Source organism: Trichoplusia ni, chromosome 15, assembly GCF_003590095.1.
Source record: "Trichoplusia ni isolate ovarian cell line Hi5 chromosome 15, tn1, whole genome shotgun sequence".
Classification (NCBI taxonomy): Eukaryota; Metazoa; Arthropoda; class Insecta; order Lepidoptera; family Noctuidae; genus Trichoplusia; species Trichoplusia ni.
Window position 1 is genome coordinate 2,265,857 of NC_039492.1, and position 19,410 is coordinate 2,285,266.

Consider the following 19,410-nt stretch of genomic DNA (forward strand, 5'->3'; position numbering starts at 1 on the left):
TGTTTGTGTGACATTGACATTATAGGGAGTAACCTAAGGAACTACTAAAGCGATGTTGAAAAAAATAGTATTAAACCGATAGGCCAACTAAATTAAATCGAAAACGCAGTGAGGACGGTTTAGTTTGTGGTGTATAATTAAAAGAAACGATCTCTAATGTTAGTAAAGTACTGTAATAATAATTAATTCAGCAAATAAAACAAGGTTTATATCTGTACTAAGGCAGTTAATATCAAGAATTACTAATTACGATTAATTAATTATGCAATTCAAAACACATTTATACGATTAACGAAGTAGTTTAGAAGATGTAAGGCACTAAACAAAAATGTCTAATTAATTTTTATTTGTCTAAATTATTAGAATATTTGTCTTGGCAGTACTTTACACGATGGAAATAGACTGAAGTGCCGTAATATAATCTAGAATTCTAGACCTGTCTGCTGTCTAAATAGTTGCGGTTGATACGTTTGACCCCATTGGCTCAGCGGTTAAGTTCTCGGGTTTCGGAACTTGTAAGTCATTTACTTGACTGCTTTTATTAATATCTTACGTGTAAAATAAAAAATAAAATTAATTTAAACTGAAATTGTAATTTTTTTTTTGTATTTAAATTTCTTAATAATTAGAGTGCTTCTTTCTATTTACATACGTTTTTTATTTACAATGATTGGTAAATTTTTGTCTTTAAGACGTATAATTATACCGAAAAACAAATAAATAAGATTTAATTTTACACTAGTTTTCCTCGAATTGTTTGAGTAAAGAGGTGTACTATTAATTCTCATAGATATACAATATGACATGATAAAACCTGTTTTTCTTGAAATATACTGTCACCTTGCCACCAAATTTTTCAAAACAAATATCCTATCAAATCAAATACTAAACAAATATTTCCTTCATTCAACACGACTTATAATGATTAATTTGTAAAGAATTAGCACAAATCCGTCTCTACGTATTTGATTTAACAAAAACCTCGAGAATGCATCTAGTTTTTATCACTCGTCACACCGGTGCAGACACCTAGACCGGATCGAGGGAACTGTTACTCATGTTTACAAGTTAGTCAGCTTAGTATGCATTTTCAAATTTTGTTTTTATTTAGCCCACTGTGTCCCACTGTTGGGCAAAGGCCTCCCCCAAATCCTTCCGTGATTCTCTATTCTGTCCGTTATGGAACCAGCCCGCGCGGTAAGTGTTAAGGTATTTCCAAATATTAAAGGAAAAAGTTTTCTTTCAAAATTACACCAAAATCGGTGCATCCGTTTTGGCGTGATGATGTGATGATGTGACAATAATATACGCACAAGTACAAAAACACTCACATATGAGTTCTATAATATATTATAATTTTAAAACAAAATTACGATATTTTTTTTGTCGTTGACGTTATGAGTACTCAGTTATCGTGTTAAGAACTCTACTGATACACTATTCATTATAACAAGTCGAAAAAGACATTAAAAAGAGGTTTAACACAACTCGCTCTAAACTAGACTTTTTTCTAGAAAGAAATCCGACGTCTCTACATTTTTTTCTCTCCTGTCTTCTGTAAATACGTGTTTGATGTGATTATATGGATTAGCACAGAAAGCGTTTTGCAGTATGCGTTAAGTATGGCACTTGATTGGCACACTGGCTTCAATATGTAAGTACATATATTGCAGACAGGGATCTAAAGCCACCTCTTTATTTGAGACCAATACAGGTGCGAAAGGGAGACACCACTATACGCAGTCTAGTTCGCCGTCTCGCTTCGACAAAAGCGAGTTAGCAAACTATAGTATTAATTTAAAAATCGTGGTAGACCCCCAAGGCATGTATTATAGTGTAAGGCTCGTTTACATTGATCCAGTAATTGGCGTCAGTAGCTGGAAAGATTGACACTAAATTCAATCGCGTGTTTTAGTTATATATATTTTTTGTTGATCACTTTTACGCATAGGTTTTCGTTCAAGTTAATTTGCAGTAAATAAAGTCTTTTTGTACAAAGTAAAAGAGTGCGGCAAGTACGACTTTAATTAGGGTTCCATACTTAAAGGGCCGAAATGGAACGGAGCCATAGTTCTAGTACTGAGGCCCCGTTATTTGTCCTTTCGTTTCTCATGAACCGTCATAGCTAGATAGTTTAAATTTCAATGAAAAGAAAACCAACGAGGTTAATCAACGGTTATTACGGTCATAAATTTGATGGGTAGTCAACTTCTTTTTAGCATATTTATAACGAACAGTCAGCGTCAAGACCCTTAATTGACCAGTTTTTACATTTTTGCATTTACAAATATGATATTCATTTAAATGCTGTCCGCGTTACATTGTCAGTTGTAAATGTAAATTCAACCTCTATTCCCAGTTATTACAACGTATCTTTGTAATGGACACGGGTAAACATAAAATTGTTACTTACGCATAATTTCACAAACATATTTATATGCTAACTGGTGTAGGCTTAATAAATTTCATTAGGTCCTTGTCACCCGGAGGATGTGAAACGGGTTTTTCATTTATCTCGGCTGGTAAGGGTTGTATTACCTTTATAGTAATATTTTCAATAAAAATGTATTTTTACTGAGAATATAGTGTGTAATGTTGCATGGAAGTTATTTTGCATGAGTTTCCCACAGTTTAATTGTATGTGTTATTTAATACGTATTGCTAAAAGCCGTCATATTAAAGTGTAAAGAATGAATATTTGAGTCAATCAATAAAAAATTTAATACAATAAACGTTTGCTTTATTTTATTTCAATATTGTAACATAACATTTATAAGTTAATGCTACCTAAATACTGTTTAAATCAATTATTCATTAAATAAATTTAAATAAAACAGCGTTTTGCTTACAATTATTTAAATAAATTTATTTAAATCATTTATTTCACATATTATTTTAGATAAAGGTAAAATGTTATAATTTTATTCAAATAAATAAAATCTTTCCAATTTATTTAAATAAATAAAGGAGGTATTCTTAAATCAAATTTAAATGTCAATCTTACTTAAGTTTAACACTGGCACTAAACCACCCTGAATGTAAACCGTAAAAACTTTGAAGATAACTCTCTACTGCTTGATACTTGAAAAGTTACCCACATTTACTTTGAATTGCCTTCAAAAAGAAAATGTGGGTGACCTTTACATCTTCTTGATTGACTTCGAAAAGAAATAATTTGTCTAAGATATTTTTTTAACCAAAATAAAAAAACGACCATAATTCTTTTTTTTTCTGTACTAATTTATTACTAGTTCATTCCAATAAAAAATCGTGAAATATTTCAGAGGATATTTTTCTTGAAAAAAAAAATCGATGGTGAAATTCCGACATTTAAAACTAAAACTCAATAAAATTTTAAATTATAATTCCACGCAACTTTACTAACGAATTTTTACAGTAACATCACTTCATTCGTTCATTTCTTTTCACTCATTCACTCGCTCGCCGCTTCTACCTCGCACCAAGCGATAGGATTACGACACACCATCATGTTTTGCGCCACCGAACATCTGTTGAATATATTGCACTATTAACGAGGCATCGTGAATCTATTATCCTCGGTCAATAGTCAAGTGTTTCAAATAGAAAAGTAAGTAGTAAAGCTATTTTAATTCAGCTGTTTCTTGTCAAAAAATGTTTAGTTTATTTAGCAGGGTAAACGATTTCAGTTATTTTTTAGCAGTATACACCGTGATTTTTTAGTCGTCTTACAAAAGCAGCCCAGTTCATGTATCCGACGTAAAATACCCCGAGGCGCGATTTTTTTTTATCATCAACATTGTAACAAGGCTCGGACCGCGCTCGCAACAGAGCTGTGTTTGTAAAAAACTACGAATCGCATCATAATATTGAAAAAAGTTGCATTAATTTTTTTTTCAAATCTAATAAATACCTATTTTTTTTATCATAAACGTGTTCTAGTCATTGGATACATGAACTGGGCTGCTTTTGTAAGACGACTAAAAAATCACGGTGTAGAAATATGTAGGTATGTTTATAAGCAACGAAAACCACCCAGCACTTAAGTTCGGTGTGTCCCAGAGAAACGATTGTCTTGGAACCTCCAACAATATTAATCAGAAGTAGGGAATAGGAAGAGCGGGATAAAAAATATTTCTTTCTTTTTTTTTCTTTTCTTCTTTTTCTCTCCACACTTTTTTTGTCTCCCGCTTATAGAGAGAAAAAAATATAGATGCAGTATTGAGATTCAGGTCTTAGACTTTTATTACACAGATGAAATTACTCCCTCCAATATTTTCTGTTTTGACTTTGTCTACCCCGAGAGCAATATCTTCTAAAACACATGGCCAATAAAATGAAACTTTATTAAGGAACGAAACCCAATTACATCTTCAAAACACTCATCCCGTGAAACAAACAATAAGATCTATAAAAACAAAGCCTAGAATTCCTACTTCCATACCTTGAAGTTATGTTACTACATATGTGGGAAAGAGATACTGCTCTACGACTTATAGCGCGTTGTCTCTTTTCCACAACTGCCAAAGTCTTACTTCCAAAGATGGCGGTCTCAGTACATGCAAAAACATTCGCCGGTCGCTCGTAAAACACGAGATGAATCCGTTTCACCCGGATAGCATTAGCCATGACAAAGTAATCACCATCCGGGGTCATATCACACACCTGACATATTCAAATTTAGCTCATAATGTATTGAAATTGGGGGCAAATATAGGACGGTTAAAATGGCGACGAGAAAACATGTTTTGTTTACCTTACAGCGTTGTGCGAGATAAAATCAAGTGTTCTTGTGATGAGCTTTTTTTTTCTTCAATATGAATGAAGAACGGAATGTCATCTTATTATAAATGTCTTTATTTATTTTAATAAAAAATGAAAATTAACGTAACTTTTTATATAAGGACGTTTTAAAAATTTCAGCATTTTTTAAAGAAATAACTTATCAAGTATGCGTTGATAAGCCTTTTGTTAATAATATCGTTTTAATTATAAGCGCTAAAAGTGATTAAAATGTGTCCACCGTATCGAAATGAGGAATTAAACAATTTTGTTAATGAATGCCGTTCATAATTCATTTGCTTCGATTATTTCGACTAGTACGGACTGATTAACTGATAGCCAGTTATTTTTAATCGTTTCTTGGGTTCCGTAGGCGAAGGGTTAAAGAGGAACTCCAACAACCAACCCATATCAGTTTGTCTGCCCGGGTGTCCGTCCGTCTTTCACCAGGCTTTATCTAATTAACTGTGATAGGTTGACGGTTGAAATTATCATAGATCATGATGTATTTCTGTTGCTGCTAAAACGAAATTACTTTGAATTAAGATCGAAGGTAAGCAAGGCTTCTAAAGGTCATTAATTTGTTAGGAAACAAATAAAATTTACCAAACCGATTTGTTTGTCTTTATTCGATTTCTACGGAACCTAAAGTGACATGAGTCCGACTCGAACTTGACCGGTTATTTCCTTAATATTTTTTGATAAGCTGTGTGTTTAATGTACCTTGTGCAAATTTTGATTAAAATTTGATGTATTCTTAGACGTTCATTTACTTAATTCAGTAATTTCAAGAAACTAAAGGTTGCCTCTGACAGTATAAATTAATACGATATTGAACAATTTCGTAAATAAATATTACAAATTTGCTAACTATGTAACGATGTTAACTGCACTGCCGAGTGATATTGGTCGCCACCAAACCTAGAGTGCGCGAAGTGTATCAGCTTTGATCCCGGCGAAGGACGAGCATTTTTGTGATTTACAAATGCTTGTTCTGAGTCTAGGTGTATTGTGCATGCGACTTCAATATTTTAGAAACTCGCGCGTCACAAGGATTATCTTTCTGAGTAAAACCTCATTATAAGAAAATTTTCACAATCATCAGCAAATACATTCTCACAAATACAGATGACTGTCTTATCTGTACACATTAACTAAGGCCTTGACAAACCTGTCTGTGCGAAACTGCAATGAAGCGAGAAAAAATTATACTACACTACGATAAACACGTATTGGTAAAGAAAATTCAAGTTGAACTGGACGCGTTGGGTTTTTGTGTTGACACTAATTAAGATGACTGTGTGGTTTAAAACCTTTAATTACTTTAATGAGACGAAATTTTAGGATATGTCAGTCTTATGAGACTAGATTTCGGGATTTGTCAGTCTTGTCATAAGTTTGATGTACCACTTATGGTTGGAGGTTTTGAACATCCTGTATTCCTCTGATTTCTTTTTTAGATACACACACGTCACAACATTGTCTGTAAATGTTTTTAGCAAGTGATCATTAACTGTGTGACGCACATGAATACTAAATATGAATGTATAAAAATGCATACTTAGGTTTTTTTTTGAAATTGGAATACACTAAGGACGTTAGTTTACCTAACCGTATATAACTCTGGTACACAATTAATTTCCAATTCCAGGGAATATCGCAATTTAAACTCATAAAGGTCTTGAACATTGAGTTTCGTCTTTGGAAACGAATTGCTTCCTTACCTCCTTTGAAAAATCCTAGCTGTTATCAATCAGTTGTATCTTAGCAGTAGGACGTATGTATATATGACGTATGTCAACAATGACACCTGTCAAATTGACACATCACTAACCATGAACAAAGAATTCATAGATAATTAATACTCATTGTATACTTACCATACATATTAAATAAGATTACCTAAGCAGAATAAATACTGCTTAAAACTACCGAGAAATCTAAATATAAGTGAAGAACTTTGAATTACTGGCTAGTGACGTCATAGACCTCACGCAAGCAGCGATCATCACGACTTCGCATCTTCATTTAATTGCTGGTTCTTCATTAATCAAGTTGTAAGGATAATGCTTACTACTTAGAAAAAAATATATGCGTTTTTTTCTGTAGGCAATAATAATTGTAGTTATTAGTTTGGTATGTTAACTATGTTACGATCGTGTTATGTTTTTGCTTGCTTTTGTTAGATGTTTATCATTCAGTGGAGTCATATTTTATTAGGTATCATTTTTATATTATTGTTATCATAAAGTTTATTTGATTTTCGTACGCGTAACACGTGAAATCTGTGATCATGATCTACTTATTAATGGAGTTTCATGCACGTGAATGTTTCACAAATCTTCTATAGGTAAACGATTAAACCTTTTGAGTCAAACCAAGGTTAAGTTTGACTCAAATATTTTTAATCTTCTCGCAGTAAAAAATAAACTATTACCAAGAAATTAGTATTTATTATCTACTTTATTAACTTTTATTTTTCCACATGTTCAAAAAAACTAATAAAAATCATATGCCAAAGGGAAGACCCGAGTTTGAGTCAAACATACTTTAGAGGTCAATATTTATGAAAAATTCCTTACTCCCTGCAGTCGATAAAGACGATAATACAAACACGTTCTTTCCTTACTAACTTTATCTGCACTTAACTACATTAAACAGAGTTATCTAATTAGAAAAATAACTGACTAGTTTCATATGATCTTCGCAATCCTGTTTCAAGGTTTATCTTTCAGAATGCAAGACTGAACGAGAGTGAATGTAAGAGTGAACGAAAGTGAACTTTGAAAGTAAGAGTTTATGGAAATTAAGTAATTATATTATATTGAGTGAGAGTTGTATGATGAGTTGCAAGTTGAATGAAGTTGTAGAGTTGGTCTTTTGCATCTAAATATTATTGTTTGTTTCGTATTTTGTAACTGGTTTTAAACATTTTATGTGTATGTGATACTTACTCACTTCTGATGTGACTCATCAGATTCAGGTTTTAGGGTACCGTACTAAATAGGACAAAATTATCGTCATTACTAAAGCTCGGGCCTGTCTGTAATAACATTGATAAAATAAAGAGTTAAGCAACTAATGGTAAGGTCATAAAATTGATGGGTGATTTTGTTACAAAATTTTTGTTTTTTTTTTCGTTTTCTAACTTCTTAAACATAATAACTAGATATTATAGTGTCAAATATTGGCTATTTAGTCATCCTATAAATAACTTGCCAGATGCTATATAATTTGTAAAAAGGTAAGATTGAGTAAAAACAAATTTTAAAATAGCTTCATGCAATAAATATTGTAAGGCATTTTCTGACTTCTCGGATAAATAGTTGCAAACAATAAAATTGTCGTATTTAATGTTTGCCAATCTTCAATGGATCGACATATTTTTAGTACCACATACCTCCTTAAATATAAGGTAGAGTCAGAAACAATGATCTCTGAAAATTTCTAGCAGTATACGACTATTGTTATTGTAGAAGCAAGATGGCGCAATACACTGTGTATTGTTGTCTCACTCATACAATATCAATTCATTAACCGCCGATGAAAAAAGAGGGGGTTTTATAAGTTCGACGTGTCTGTGTACCTGTGGCATCATTTTCATTTTATTTTATCTTGTAGGTACTTTAAAAGAGCTCATTGAATTCATAATATCAATCAGTTATTTTTTCGATTGCAAAATCAAATAGCCAATAAAATTAACCCAAAACTACAAAAAAATATTGTAGACCAATATTATGCTAGTTTAAAAAAAAACATTTTTTTAAGTTAACTTTTTTTGCTAACCATACACATGTATCGGTTTATATCAATACCAAAAACGGCAAACAAATACTCGTAAAGTCTTATTAATTAATTCTTCGGCTTTGCGACTGAGTCTAAAACGAATTTAAAACAACACCGGCTGCACAAAAAATGGTGAGCTTTCGTTCGAGTATAAATAAATCGTATGATAGCCAATAATTTTCTGTGCGCTGTCTAGTAGTTTTGTAAGGGGGTGTGCATATTCGTATCAAAACCGCTGTGGTTTTGTAAACTGCTTTTTTTTTCATTTTTGCACTCTACATACGCGTGTTTCTTAATATGTCATGGATCTCAAAATAGTCTACGTCGTCATGCGCAGTTATGAATTATGTATTATAGGCACGTATTTTTAAGTGTTTTCCTTATTTAATTTTACAAAAAAAAAACACCTTGATAAAAACATGTCTTCCATTTATAATCATAGTGTTGTTTTACCTCAAAAGTTTACCTTAAATTGAATGCCTGGAAAGTTTAAACAAAATTCCAGCGCTTAAAAAACGCAGCGTTTAACCCGTCAGTGTAAACGGTCCTTAACCCGTCCTTTATCGCCTCACCATGTACGGTCACTACAAGTCTCATCTATCAATGGTTTTTTCTTGTCTTTCAGGTAAGTCCACTTCAAGACTGGATGTGTTTATGCAGACCCGCAGCTGTTTCCTCGGTTGAACCTCATTTAGACGATGCGAGAATATCGTATAAGTTGTTGTACATTGCTGGGCTGCTCAGCTCTTGGATCAAAAGTGATGTGTAATAACCAGTAATGTATTGCAATCGTTGGACTCTTCTCATCGTTTGAAGGAGTTTTATGCTAATATTGTACGTTTAATATTTTATGTACATTATTTTCTGGATGGTTCACTTTTTAATAAGTCTGGTAAGTGGGGTGACTTAACTTGTTGGTTGTAAATTTAATTATATTTTTAATGGTAGTTTTTTTTGGTATAATAATAATGTAAAAAGTGTATATTCAATAGTTTTTTGAACTTTTTGAAAATATTTTTAAAGGACCTTAAGGATCAGTATTTGCTTTTCTTCGTCACACTAATACTGTCTGTTACGTCTCTATGCCCGAACGCCTGAACTAATTTTAATAAAATTTCGTAAGAAGTTTGCTGTCATATTTGCATATAGACTACATTTTACCAGCAATAACCAATATCGGTACGTAACCTAAGCAAAAGCATAACACGAACATATAGACAAAGATATACAAAGATAACTACAATCAAGTTGTATTTATCAGTCTCAATCCTAAAAGATCATGCCGTCAACCAGAATACTCAAAACCACGGAGTATTTTTAAAAGCCGTAAAGCCCTTGGAATTGATGGCAGCTATTTCTACTTTCTCTATAAGGACTGATATAAAAATACAGTAAACCTCAAACAAAAACGAATCGCGAAAATGGTCCTTAATGTCTGAGGCATAAAGACGAGATTAATGTTAGAGTATTTGCTGTTGACTGTACTATTCACAGAAAATAATAATTGTTCAACTGGTTTTGTTCGTCTCACTTACAATTTCAAAATAGTCGTGTGAAGTATTTTGTTCTTTTTTTTGTAATTGATGCCTCTTGCATTGAATCGACCGATTCAATTGTTTTTGAAATCGAGGCTTTGACTTAAAAAGTCAAAAGCAATTTTTACGTTTTTGTGTGTAATTTTCTGGTTATAGTTGGGCCCTTGCGGAAAAGCAATGATGAAACAAGTTATTAGGCACGAAAAGCTTTATCTAACGTCACAAAACGAAGTCGGATAAAAGGATAAAATTAAATGTACCTATTATTAAAGGTGCCAGCGTCAACAAACTGAATCGAAATCGGTCCAGCTGTTTGGGCGTGAACAGATAACAAATATAAACTCACACACTCACACTCATTATACTCTCGCATCTATAATATTAGTGTAATAACAAATTTATCCATAAACTAACAATTTTCAATTCCTTTAAAAATGATTTCTGATAACAGCAAAATCAAAGACAAATGCGATCGAAAAAATCCACTCTGATTAAAAATAACAATACTATTGATAAACTATATAAGGAAACACAACAGAAATAAACCCTAGTCGCACAAAAAGGTGAATAACTTATAAATAGTCAGTCATTAGTTGTCCAAGAATAGATGTTGCATCAAGTTACACTTCTGTGCTTGCTTACTCTTAGCCCGATAACAATCTTAACACTATTAAAACTATTATATTTCTAGAATGTTTAGAACCTTTCAACTAGTATTTATAAACAAGGGTTGCGACGTGTTGAATTGTAGACTGCAGTGTAAATAAGTAAAGTTTAAAATGTTGGCTAATTAAAAAAACTAAGAAGTTTTTATTCTTACAAAATTCAAATTAAATTCGTGAACATATTCTTTTTGAGACCAGTAATAAAATAATGTCATTCTTATTAAAATTTCTGAATCTAATTCCAATTCACAGGCCTTTTCATCCAATAGGATACTAATCAGCTCTTTTCGAAAGTCTAATCTACATAAGACAACACCCTGATTCATCCTTCACCTTTTTTTTACTTTTAAGATACTATTTTATTTTTTCGAATCCAGCAATTTGCAGTCCTTTGCAGCTGAAAGAATATAAAAAAGCTAAATACATTTGCTAACTTTAGTTTTATTAAATAGCAATAGTAATTAAAATACTGTATTTCGACACTAAAAATATTAAATTGATCTCCTGTTTTTAAACATTTTCTTAAGCACAACTCTAATATTCCTTCGATCTAAGTAAAGTACAAAACCATCCACAATAACTATTAAACTGCCGTTTAAAATAACCCATTCGCGCTTGTATAACGTTCGTGAACCGGTTCCAAATTGATTTATCCCAGTTAACTGTTCTTAAGGCTTAATTTAACGTTCCTTGTTACTTGTTGCAAATACATGAAGTGCTTAAACGATTCGCTTCTGATGGGTAGGGTTGTCACACGAATATCGATTTTGCGAACACATACAGACTTATGTATAAAACTATCACATTTGGACGTTAATTTGATACTGATTTGTGTGCTAGAGACATGTGTCAAGTCTACACAAAAATAGTTTTTTTTTTGTAGACTCCTTTTACAAGTTAATATGAAAATACGTTTTATAATTAAATGCGGACAACATCACATACTTTGTTCTGAACCCAAAGTAAATTGCTAAAGCACTTGTGTTATGGAATTCAGATACAACGAAGGTACCACAAACACCCAGACCCGAGACAATGTAGAAATGTTAATTCTTACATTGGCCGGACCGGGGATCGAACCCGGGACCTCAGAGCTAGCGACACCTTGAAACCGGTGCGTATGACACTCGACCACGGAAGTCGTCAAATAATTGAGATATTAGCCTTCAAAAGTATTTAGAAACCTCACAATACTAATATGGCTCATTAATATAAGTATTTTTTTCATAAATATTTCCCAAATTTCTACAGGAAATCGTTACCTTTTCCGTTGCAGTTTGTATAATCCGACTAATATAAATAAACTACACCAATGCGTGTAACATGAACTCTCAAAGCAGTATTGTTAGAGCGAGATAACGATACACTGCACGTAGCGGCGTCCCTTTTCCACATCGGTAATACTATTGTCGTAAGAGCTCAGTAAACGTTGATTTATAGTCCTATACATCATTAAGTATATAAATAAAGAAGTTTAACACAAATCACTGATCAATTTGACATGTGTTAGATAACTGTATAAAGGCTCTCGTACACAAGCGCTTTAATTTTTAATTATTTTTTGTGGCGAAGTTACTCTGCTTACCAAGCTATGCTTTATTTGTAGTTTAAGTTAGCAAATTATATTTTTTATGGACAGTTTAAAGTTTTATATTAGATCCTATTATTATTCAGATAGATTTCCATCTATGTTGTTCAGATAGCACAACCTAAAAGTTCAAGTAAAATTCTTGTCTAATTATATCTTGTGTGTAAACACCTTTACGCGAATTGTCAAGAAAAACCAGTATGAGCGCCCTAAATAAAAAAAAATGTCGACAGAGGATATCCGCAGATAAAGTAAATTAATTAATTAAAAGACTTTCCGATATGTCGCGATTAAGTCCGTGACAGCCCTATACCGATTACGGGAGCTCGTAATTAATTTTACTAAGCTATTAAAGGTTTAATTACAGTAGCCATAGCACGGCAATGCGTTTTTAACTTAATTATTTTAGTTATTTCAGACGATTTAATATGAAAAGATTTACTTCTTAGTGTCGTTTTGAATTTATTGCATTTTAAGAGTTGATTAACACATTGTTTTAATTGGAAGGTGGAACGCAATTATAGTTTGCAATGATGATTTACTCTGAACTTTTTTGTTCTGGAATATTCTTTTAATTGGTGCAAAGGAATTTGAAAACTTGTGAATTGATCTTGAAAAATATTATCGTAGATATTAACTAGTTTCGGCTATATATGACATAAGATTTCATATTCATAGAGAATTTATTGAGTTCTGAAGAATTATGGAAGTGTGTAGTGTTCCGTAGGTGGTTTAAAAACCTTTCCCATAGTATTTCCCTCAAACGGCCGCAATTGATAACCTGAGGGTATTCAATGTTTTAAACAAAATCTGATCCCATGTAATCATAAATATGATTCAACTCTCGTTGAAAACAAAATTGTTCGAAATTGATAGGTATGGATTAAAAATTTGTTGCAATTTAAATTGTGAGAAATTTTGGACGTATCACTTTCAGTAATTTTATCGAAAATTTGGTATCGGTTACCGGAGGCCATGCTCAATAAACATTTAAAATATAACGTTAAAAGTATACCTACTTGTTAATCGTCGCTTCACAGCATGATAAAATAATCCATGGTTTGTTTGTTCCAAAAAATGCATGAATAGTGCACTAAATATTTGGAGTTCGTGGTCAGATTTTGTCTCTTCACTATTTTTTAAGATTCAATAGATGAACCATCCGAAAATAAACAATTTAATTTCCCCAGACTCTACTTTTTTAGAGAGATAACAGCATCTATCCTAACGCTACAACAAAACAAATGTTTATTTTAGTCACAAAACGTGTATCACAACAACTTGCGTCATCATTACGACTATTACAAGCCACTTGCGGTTGTTAGGCAATTGTATTCAATATACAAGACTCAAGAACTAGCCGTAACCCCATAACATGCGCGTGAGTCGGTCATTCATGACCAATTAACGTTGACATTGTAACTCGTATATACTTTGTGAAATTGTTTGGGATTAGACTGGCCTTTTAAAGGTTAAACGACTTTTTATTAAAGGTTGCTTACTAACGATGCTAACATGTATAAGAATTTAGAGAGTTAAAATTAAGAATATGAAAAGGACGTTTTTATTTTATTTTAATAGGTCATGTGCACACCAAACAGTAGAAAAACAGAACTTAAAAGAAAAAGTACCTAGTGCACTTGCTTAATTCATAAGAAATCTATACCAGAGGATCTGCGATAGGAAAAGTGGTTGATATTTGAGCTGTTACTATGTTTATTACTGCTATGCAAGATTTTTTGCACATAATCCAATGCACAGCTTCGATAATCCATTGATCCTTCGGTATTAGCGACTATTGACTAATTACGAAGCTTCGGGTACGACATACCCATTATTTCTTTTATTTTGGGAGTATCCTGTATAATATACGTCTTTGGCCAAAGCTTCAAAATTCATTCGCGCCCTGATTTTAAAAACAAATCTTTACCATCATTTTTGAACGAAAAATCTATCAAGCAATCTTTCTTCATTTACTTACCATTATACAACAAAAACAATCATTTCTTACCGTGGTAATGACATTCAAGGGTCAGTAATGAACTCTGCCACCACGTCTCAACGTAATATTAATAAAGTCGTGGAAGCAGGACATCGCACTACAAACCGCAGAGCGCCGTCTTTCTCCCACAGCTGCAGTTGTTTACTTTAATAGTCAGTATTAGGCCCGCTGGGTTCAGTAATGAGCCCTACCTTTGCATCCGTGAAGCAATCACTACCGTATAAAGGTATTCATTGTCATGTCAGTTCATGGGCACTCGAGTATGAATTTGCATCACTTATGGTGGGACTACACGGTGGACTTTCCTTTGTTGTTTCTGTCAAAGTCTTGGTACAGAATTCTGTCAGCAACTTAGAATTTTCTGATACTTGTACTTACATTTTGCCTACCTTGTCCCATATCTTAACTCTATTTATTAATGCGATCTTGTTTCTTCTCTTTTTCCTGTCAATTTCCAAAAATATATCTAGTCATTTAAACAATAATTGTTGAGGAATTAATTAATTCTTAAGTTGCCGAATTCTCTGGAAAGAAAATTTTGGCCTTCGCTCGTCTGTTTGGTTTTGTATCGAAATTCTATAATGTATCTTGTAGTTTGCCTTGCCCAAGTTTAAATCATGTTGACCCACCATTACATTCAATTCACCAAGGTTGCTATCAGTTTTTGGTTTATGGTCAGCTGATTTATCGTTGGCAGCATATTTAGCAGCATCAAAGTGGTTTTTATTAGTATTGTTATTGAAATCTGGATTTGTTTTAACTGTTTGTTTTTCTTTTGATTCTTCTTGCCCATTACTACTAATGGCATCTTTACCTATATGAATTTACCGAGTGGATAGATGTAATTTAAATTTTATTTTATTTATTTTTTATTTTATTTTATTTATTTAGTTTTTTTTTAGTTAATCGGACCCATTATTTTTTTAAGGAATTACGGGTGTATTTTCTTTTGCCGTTTCCAAAAAAACAATTCAATCGCCCATGAGCCTCCCATCTAACTTATCATAAATAATAACTGCTGACATCTTAGAACCCCCAAAATATATGGGCGTTGCGTGCAGGACCGCCATATTTCTCTGTTTTATATTTTACAGGAGAATGGCTGCCATTTATTTTGACCGTCCAATTTGTATGGCTTTGTTATTGATGCCAGGTATTTTTACACACTTGTTGTTCCCGTGTGTTGAATTCTGATAGCCAATCAATTTGGTGGTTGGAAATTGATTTTTAAGGTTGTACTCCGAAGTGAATTCGTATTTGTTTTGATTATTTTACTGTGAAACTTTTATTTTATATAGGTATTACTTAAACTTAAAAAGGATATTATCCTATTAAAATATTTAGACTCTTCTTTATCTAAAAAGACTTTTTGGTTAAATGTGATAAATTGCTAGTTGGACTTTAAATACCTTTTGACCAAAATTAAACTACTTACTTACTTTTGTCCCTTGATTAACTATTAGACATAAGACCACCACTCTATTAAAAATACTAAGTGTATGATAAAAAACATAACCAACGAGCACAAGTTTAATAATTTTAATATTTGCACCCAACTTTTTCAATTTCATCCGAACGCCAAGTTTTATAAGAACCGTTCCCATAATCGACCATTCATCGACTTATTAGTTTATCTTAAACATCTAAGTTCTTGCTTACATAATATCTTTCGGTTTCTTTTATAAAGATATTACTTAGTTTCCTTTTATCTTTCATCTAAAGTTTTCTTTTACCGACCCGTTGTTTTTTAGGTTTATTTTCTGTTCTTGTCAGAATATGTAATTAGGCATAGTTTTAAATACGTTTTTGTTTTTACTTTTGTAATATTTATCTGCTTCCGATAAGGATGCCTCGAGAACCCATAATATTGAGTATATAAAATATATGCTGCTTCAATATTAAATAAAAAACCACACGTCTTCCCAAAACAGTATCGTCCTGTTCAAATTTAACAAACTTTTTTGTTATTATTATCTACGCAACAAAACTTAACACAAATCAACCAATTAATATGATCATGTCATCATCTACGAAACCTCGGGTTAAACAACCTTTGGTTAAACATCCTACCATTAAAACAAGCAATCAAAATTCTTTCCCGTTACTAGCATCCTACAGAACACACACGACTGACTGCAAACACCCATTTTAAAGGCATTCTCGACATTAAACATTACTTTCCGAATTACTTCCTCAATATCAAAGAGTTTTTGAGAAATTCCCTTAACGGAATGACAAACATTTTGTTTGTGTAAACAATTCGATGATAGATTACATGAGTGTACGTGAAGCACATACGGGATTGGGTTAACTGGCGCCCAATGTTTTGTACCCCTGAACTTTTGCTGTTTTACTAAATTCAACTTTTTTGCTTAAGATATAAGGTTGCGTTTCTGATGAAGTGTAAAATATTCAAACTATTCTTTTGTGTTTTTCGATCGTTTTGATTTACAATTTTGTTTAATTGTAAACCGTGTTGAATTTGTGGGCTTTCGGTGCTCTATTCTAAATCTGCATCAATTTACTTCAGTTTTAATCCGACAGATATTAAAAAAGCAATGCATTTTGCACAACACTAGCTATCTCATTGACGCATCGCTATTTTATCGTTTTGATACAATTTCAATTAGTTTCTAATAATAAAAGCTGGTATTATTGAAACTCATTCAAATTAGAGCAAGCCAAAAGAGGATTATGTTAAATCCTCTTCATTACGTATATTATTACAAAGTGAGCTGCTTTCTGTATCGAATCACCATAATATTGGTATTAAATGTTCATTCAATACGTCCGTTGATAAAACAATCGATTTTAATTAACTATTAATTGGAAATGATCGATTACAGAGTGCAGTTGTAATGTTTACTAACTCTTTGATGTGTGATTGAATTCTGAATTAAACCTTTTTACTATGTGTTATGGTTAATAATCGTTTGTATATATGAAATTTGCCTATAGTTGGCCTTTTATTCTATTATAGTCGCTGTGCGCGATTTCATTTTTTTTCTGATATTCCTAATTAAATATTTTAGTTTTTAATACTTCAAATTGTGAGTTAAAATATCGAATCTTGCTCCTAATATATGTTATATTGGTGCCTAGTATTGAAATTATATGTTCATAATATGCTGATAAAACGATTTTAACTAAACTTCAAAAATAAAATACTTAACACTTGCATTCCAACATTAAGAAACAAAACACATGTAAAAATCAAAATAATTAACATACTTACCTAAAATAAATCAAACAATTATAATCAAAACACTCACACAAATTCCCCAAATTGCACCAAAAGACCCCACTTTATCAAATGGAAATGCAAAAAGGCTCAACCCCAGAGGTTTTCAACCTTCTATAGATAAGGTTCGAACTAAACGAATTTATTCGGCGCCAGGGGATTAAATATTCCCCTACCGTACCACGGATGAATACCAGCATGAATATAAACTGATTTAAATATCGTTGTTTCAATATTTGTGGTCATTTTTTAAAGAATTATGTTAAGCTTGTTGATGAGGTTAACATAAGCGAAGGCTTTGACTGTGTCCTAGACGTCAAATACACTAGCTTTTAGAAAAAGGCCGATTTATTTTCAAGACATCTTTGAGTTTATCTAAACTATGAAGGCCTTTCTGGCATGGATTTTCGTGCAGGTTTGATCCCCAAATGCAGGAAACTTAACAATCTGAGTTTTTGAAGTTATGTGTAACTTTGTTGATTATTTTTAGACACAACTTACAAATGAAAACGTACTACACATTAAGCCGAAATCTGGATTCCAAATATTGGCAACTGAAATCGCTAACCCTCAGTGAGCAATCGTGGTGATCAAGGGTCAACCCTCTCTTATATTAGGATTTACAAGTAAAGTTTTGTTTACAGTAAAACTATCTCTATCTATGTATATACATATATCTATATAGTTCTTTACACAATTGAAAATAGTTTTATATCACGTGGGAATTGACACCGTCCCGCATTCCAATCCCTTAACTACGCCATCAATAAAAAATTATTACCCAAAACCCGAACTTAGAAAAAATCATTCGAAAAGATAAAACAGATTTCGCCGAAGAAATATAACATGTTATGATTTATTTATAACATTTTATTAAATAAATATAACATATAAATAACGGCGCGCGATCCATCACTGGCCGCGTTATATTTACAACCGGACGCCGTATCTTGTACTATACGGCTATGAGTTACTTCATTCCAAGGTCAGAGAAGATTACTCTCAGAGGTGTTTTACGTAATAGAGCATGTGCCACGTAGATAGCTCTTTGCTGATTTGTGAATGGTTTGTTAGTATTGGGATTGTTGTGTTATTGCTAAATAGATGCTTTTAAAATGTGACCTTAATTAACTGATTCTTATATTGGATAAAGTATTTTTGGTCGTAGTCTAGTGAATTATATTTTTTATTTAATTCTTTATTTTCGTAATACAGATTTATAATTGTTTATGAAACGGTTTACTCACGCGTATTTTATGGGATAGAACGACTAGTTTCAGACCCATCCGGTGTTAGCTCGGCTTTATGACGCCGCGGCCGCGTCAGCATATACGAAAACTATGCTCATTGCAAAAACAACTCATTGAATACGAGATGCTTCTCTACGCCGAAGAAAAAACAAAAAATTCAAGTCTTTTCTATAAATTTTGGTAAGCAAAAGCCAGCTGGGCGACAATAGGGATGAATGAAAGACATGTGCATGCAGCAGAGATGAGAATGTTAAGAGGAATGTGTGGTGTTACGAGAGCGGATAGAGTAAGAAATGAGTATGTAAGGGGAAGTTTGAAAGTGGCACCGGTTACAGACAAGCTATGTGGCAACCGGCTGTCATGGTATGGGCATGTTATGCGGAGGAATGAAAGTCATGTGGTGAAGAAGGTGTTGAGTATGGATGTGGATGGATATAGGGCGACCAAGGAAACGTTGGATGGATTGTGTGAAAGACGATATGGCTGCAAATAATGTTTCTTATGAGATGACGTCAGACAGAAAGGTATGGAAGGAGAAGACATGTTGCGACCCCAAATAATAATTGGGATAAGAGCAGGGGA

The 19,410-nt window shown here is 32.6% G+C and overlaps 1 protein-coding gene and 1 long non-coding RNA gene across 4 annotated transcripts in view; both read left to right on the forward strand.

Moving 5' to 3' along the window:
- The window catches only part of LOC113501540 (RNA pseudouridylate synthase domain-containing protein 2-like), a 388,829-nt gene that overhangs the window by 268,955 nt on the left and 100,464 nt on the right, over nucleotides 1-19,410 (forward strand). The window lies entirely within an intron of this gene.
- LOC113501541 lies at nucleotides 9,528-12,600 on the forward strand. Its single transcript, XR_003401294.1, has 3 exons — nucleotides 9,528-9,730; nucleotides 10,392-10,393; nucleotides 12,588-12,600. It is a non-coding gene; the product is annotated as an uncharacterized LOC113501541 (long non-coding RNA).